Source organism: Miscanthus floridulus, chromosome 12 (genome assembly GCF_019320115.1).
Source record: "Miscanthus floridulus cultivar M001 chromosome 12, ASM1932011v1, whole genome shotgun sequence".
NCBI lineage: Eukaryota > Viridiplantae > Streptophyta > Magnoliopsida > Poales > Poaceae > Miscanthus > Miscanthus floridulus.
The window spans coordinates 10,949,761-10,955,817 of record NC_089591.1 but is presented as its reverse complement, the minus strand read 5'-3'; the positions used below and the strand labels follow the sequence as shown (position 1 = coordinate 10,955,817).

At 43.4% G+C, this 6,057-nt stretch overlaps 1 pseudogene; it reads left to right on the top strand.

Annotated features, from left to right (window-relative positions):
- Window positions 1-236: 236 nt before the first annotated feature.
- LOC136495541 (two-component response regulator ORR42-like) lies at window positions 237-976 on the top strand (annotated as a pseudogene).
- Window positions 977-6,057: the final 5,081 nt, after the last annotated feature.

Genomic DNA, 6,057 nt, shown 5'->3' with positions numbered 1-6,057 from the left:
TTTAATCTAGAACTACAATAATAATCTATGTATATGTCATTCAGTCTAATCTACTGTAAAATATAAACATGCTTGCTGTTAATACTTGATATGATACTGCATTTTGGAAACAATATATGTTTTACAATGCTGTAATCAAGTAGAGAATATTATGATTTTGCTTAATCTTCTTCGTAGTATCAGGAAGTGAAGAGTAATATTAAAATTGATTTCCTCATTTTGTTTGCAGTATCTTCATGGCATCCAGGAACCAAGGGTCTGCCCCAAGGGCATTAGTTATCAAGGATATCAAAGTTGATTGTGTGATTCTCATGCATATGTTGCACAAACTTAACTGCGAGGCTACTGCTGTTGAGAATGGGAAAGAAGCTGTTGACCTTTTCGTTGAAGGGAAAACATTTGACATTGTTTTCTTGGATAAGGATATGCCCATAATGTTGGGTCCTGAGGTACGGTATATATTTCAACTTGATATATAGTAGATTTATATTTATTTCCTGTTATTCTTTTGTGAACTTTATTCACAAGTTTCTCCAGAACTTACAGAAAAAAGATATCTTCTAGCATTTCAACTTACTAGTATTACTTATCAGTTATTTCACTTGTTGTATTATGTTATAGTATAACAAAAAAACATGTAGCACATATGAAGCTAACGAACCAATTTAGTTATTTTTTACGGTAGACTTTTGATTGTCCTAGTAATATAATGTAAACTTAAGCATCATCAAAAATGAAAGTTAGACTTATAACTGACAAAATTTTAATTTCTTGGTGGATTGTTTGGCAGGCTATGGCCAAGATCCGTGCCATGGGAGCTACTACGGTGAAGATTGTTGGGGTCTCAGCAGATTTTAGTGGCCGGTAGGCATTCATGCAAGCTGGTGCTGATGTGTTTGTGCCCAAACCAGTGAAGCTTGAGACTCTAGAGGCTATGCTGGAGGTGGTCATTAGCAAGAAGAACATGAGCGGCTAGCAACAGCTTGTAGCAACAACATAATATTTGCTTCTGGATTATTATTTGAATTTGATGGTTTATTATCGGTTATTATTGCAGTTATGCTATGTTGGGGCGAGAGAACTCTGCAAGTTGTAATAGTTTTGGACAAATATGGATACTTTCTATGATAATTAATTTATGTTTTAAGACAATCTGATCGTTATCGTTCAATGGGTTATGTTGGGGTCCGCTTCGCGAATTAGGTAGCGTGGCTCCTTGTTTCCATGCCTTTATCTCTTGTCTTTCAGGTGACGCTCGGAGCTTCAGGTGAAGCCCCTCGGAAGGTAGATCACGCAAGCCATCCGAACATGACTAGAAGCTTTGCCAAGATGGAGCCTGCTGAGAAAGCGATCAAGATGTGACTAGGTGCGAACACATGGTTGGTATGTGCCCTTGTATGTCGAGTTTGTGGTGAGTGATTGTCGGGAGATGATCGTCTGACTAACCATGGTGTGAGTATGTGTGTGCAACATGTCTTTTGTCTGTGTTAGTGTGTAGATGTGGTGCATAGGATGATCGATAGACATGGAGAAGGTCAAGCAGAGACGTGTCGTGCCGATGGACTAGATGCGGTGAAGGACGGACGTGAGGCTTGGACTGAGGGGTTGGCTGGAAGACAAATCATGGTGGCTGACACTTGGGGGCATCAACAAGCAAGAGTACATGTAGAGGAGTTGACCATAATGACCAACTCAAGACGGCGGTTGACTAAGTCAAACAGAGTGCTATAGGACTTGGTGGTCAGGTGGTTGAGGACGACGGTGACACATGTCGAGATCATGGAGGAGGCATAGCGGATACGCTTCTTCAGGTGGTTTGGTAGTTTGAGCCTCAAAACCAGCGGCCGGACGATTTTCAGGTTTGGGCCTCAAAACCCGGTTGGTATTCTAGCCGGAACAAGAGGAGGCATATGGCGTCATCATGAAGCTTGCGTCGAGACAAAAACAAAGTCGTGAAAAAGCTCGTGGCCATCGGATGCTTCGATCTCAAGTGAGACCATTATGCCTCTGGGATTATGAGGTTCAGATAAAATACCTAAGGGCGTGTTGGGAATATATAATAGCTCTATAAATATGATAGAGGCTGCCCCCCAACCAGCGGTCTCTTCCAGTTTAGTTTTCCTACATCTATACATGTAGGTTTTCATTCTCTGTTATGTAGTTGGCAACTGAGAGAGATCCACAGTGCGAGAGAGATTGAAACCTCTATCTGTGCAACTTGGCAAAGAGCCTGCCCTCGTTCAACAATAAAATAGAGCAATCATTTCTCTAAATTTCGAGTTCATCTGGTTCTCTTCTTGTTTTTCTTTTTTCTGGATTTTCGGAGGATTTTCGTTGGAAAATTTATGCTTCACTTGTGGCTGCGATTTTGGGGCTGATTTTTGGCGAAAATCGGTGCTAGGGCATGTGAGGAGATATCCCAATCACCAATTTATTGAATCCCTTCACGGGCTCCTCAATTCAATGTTTTTTTCCCAAAATTCTCCCTTTCTAGGGTGTATCGTTTTATCTGAATTTAATCTCAATCTTGATCGTTGGGTGTGGTATCTGGTTGAGATGGATGCCGGATGATCACGTGAAGCCAGTGTCCAAAATATCAACTTCTGTTGCTGCTGCAAAGTTTGGTCTGACGCTCCCTCTCTGCTACCCTTCAGACGGTGAGTTTCTACTGTTGCTCTATTTTTTATCTATTCCTGCTGCTGTGAGTCCGATGCTAAATTTCTTGACACCGTCGGACCATCAGGCTGTGTGCGAGTCCCACAGCTTGTCTTTCTTGGTGATCTTCCGCTTTTCTGCGTTCTGGAGCATCAAGTCGGTTTCCTAGTTTTACAGCAGTGTAGCAGTAATCAGTCACAGCAGCAGCTTGGTCGTTGCGCTCAGTTCAGAGCAATTGCTCTTCAGTTCACGTGCTGCTGCTACGACTTGCCACTCTGAACTATTTTGTTCAGATATTTCAGCGTGGTTCTTGTTTGGGCGAATGTCTTTTTCTTGCAACAGTGAATTACTACTTTAAGTAATCATCGGCTCATCATTGAAGCATTGAATTGCTTCATTTTGCTTAGAGTAGTAATCAGGGTTGGGAGGTTAAGGACATTTGCTTTTTGCACAGCAATATTTTTGAAAGCTTGGTTTATTGAACTTGTTAGATTGTGAGCTGCATTTCGTTTGAGTGCTTCTATCTTTGCTTCCGCAACATTGAGAAATTCCTAATTATTTCTAGATCAACATATCACGAGTTGGTATGTGTGATTCTCACAATTAGAAGAGAGGCTGCTGGATTGAATTTTTTAAATTGGTCTTATTCACCCTCCTTCTGGTCGACTGTCCAGTCCTTCAATATGATTTACGCTCAAGAAAATTGTAAAGACAATAGTGCCCTCGAAGTGAATAAAGTCCATTTTTGCCCTCAAATATTGTGTTATCAAATAAAGAAATACCGCCGCACTAATCGGAGTGTCTTATACCAACCAAAAGACCAAGACGGTCTTGGTATACACAACCTAGATATAAAAAACACAACATTGCTCGACCTATGGATCTTCCAAATCATGCTATGTATTGAGTAGAACCTAATCAAGAAAACAAAGAAATGGAGGCTGCAACAAGAGAGTCCTGAGATTGTAGGAAAGGAGAGCACTTGTGTATGTGCTCGAAGAAGCCAAAGATATCTTGATCATTTATGAAGGATGACATGCAAAATCTTGAGCCATTGTAGATACAAAAGAAGAACACGCCTATGATGCCCAAGAATGTTTTTCGATCTTTCATAGTACAGACAATTGAATTACCAGCGAAGGCTGAGTTCTTTAGATAATTGGAAATAAAACATTGTGTACTCATTGATCTGGCACTTAGACATCTGATAATTCTCTTTACTCACAATAAATATGCGCTTGGGTATTCAGAGTACACATACTAGTAGATCCGATAAACATAGTGTTGGTATTTCTTAACGCATACAGAAATAATCTGCAAGCACACGGAATTATCATTGTAGCGTTTCGCCCGGAAGTATTCAGGGTATCGTATTTTCCACAGGAATGGAGGTACTCTTTTAGCTAGTTTGTCCAAGGACAACACAAGGGTGGAGTTGGTAGAGGACAACACAAGGGAACGGATTTCTAATGGTTTTAGAGTCTCTGGATGGATAAACTCTACTTCTATTTGCTCACTTCGGTCACCGGCTTACACCTGGTCTGCCAGGTGATATCGGCCAGTAGCTCTACGTCAAACCCGAACGTGGGGGGTTACAAGGGACGGACAAGGTTGTCACCACCTGCCGTCTACCCCTTAACTATGGGAACGCGGCAAACAAAGGTAGCCTCTAGCCTAGACACCATGTCTACTCTATCGACTACTACTCCAACATCATATAGGGTTATCCATCTCTATCAAGAACCCTCTACTCAAGTATCTGCTACGAGAGTGGACGTTGAACCCACAAGCAAATAAGAGTAAATCTTAGCTATACTAAAGACTTCATTCCATAAGAAACACGAACAATCACTTAGCGAAGGCTCCGTTGAGGTACAAGTGTTTGTCGAGGTACAAGCTCGGGGAGACTACCGATAGGTCCGGCACTTCCCCGTACTCTCCCTCACATCTCTCCCTACTGACTCTACTATCTATCTAGGGCCTAAACCCTTGGAGTGAAGCTCAAAAGTGGAGTGCTCTTTCCTTGGAATGTTGTTGGAATGAGGGGAGAGGTCCTCCTTTTATAGGTGGAGAGGAGGGAATGTCCATGGAATATTCCCCACCAAACTGACTGCCAGGTGCATTGAATCTGGACAAAACCTCAACAACTGACCTTGGGAAGGTGGTAAGAGGCAGCCCATGTGAGATGGGGCTGGTTGGGCCAGTTGGGGGTGCGCCCGCACCATGTGTGCGCCCACACCCTAGCTGGGCCCAACTACCCCCATCTTCGGTGGGTGAACTCCGGTGAGGTTTCTGAATGGGCGCATGATGGTTTGGCGCAGAGTTGAAGTGGATTTGCTTTGGTTTTGGGCTTGTCTTCCACTCATCTGGGCCCTGATTTGTCTAGTAATGGGTCTGCTCCCCCTTGGGCTCATGATGGGTCTATGTTTTATTGTATTCTTTGTGTACTTTGAGCACATTTTCCATGTTACTCTGACATGTCCTCCTATGAATAAACAATCACCAAAACTTGTGGAATTTGTTAGTTATAAACCCTAATTCTAAGTTGGTGTTTGTATGTGTTTATTTTATGTAATATTTGGAAGGTACAAATGGGAGTTAAGGGCCACCAACAAGCTCCCCCACACTTAGCCCTTTGCTCATCCTCGAGTGAAGTTAAGGACTAAGATGGGTCATCTCCTTGATATGATATCTACATACAAGTTATTCCAAGCTTCAACTACACTTGTGAACTTCTAAGTGTCTACCACATTATCTTGGGTGATTGAATAATTGTCAGGTTGTAACCCTGGGGTATCTCAAGGCACCGACTAGTTGGCAAGCCACATGGCCCACAACAAACTAGCTAGCGAAGGATCCGAACGACCGAGGCACAGCTAAGCCAAGCGAACTAGGGCAGATGCCAAGGCCAAGGTCGGCCATGACCCCTTTCTTCTGTCTTAGCCGCATAACAAACAGAAGACTCATGATCTCCTCACCGTCATGACCTCTGGGTGGAGTGGGGAGAGGTCATACCCAGCCAATCCTGCCTGCTCTGACAAGAGTAGGCAGGCTGCACTGACCCCATAAGAACCAAGGGGATAGCAGTCACCTCAGTCTAGTCAGACACCACCCCTACACCACGTTGCATGGACAAGAGAACATCGCCCAAGGCAGTGATGATCGATATAGAGCCCACTGTTCAGATACGGCCTGACAAGATGCTTATATGATTCTACCCACTACGGGGTGGGATCCATGAAGAGGGCCTTGACTTAGAAGCCATCCAACCCAGCGGGGGCCATGACCGCAACAATCAGTATCGTGGCCCTCAGCTCCTCAAATCAACAAGGCGATCGATGACCTAGGGCGGCTACCAACTCATGTACGACACCCCTAGAAACTAGGAGATGGTGATGAAGA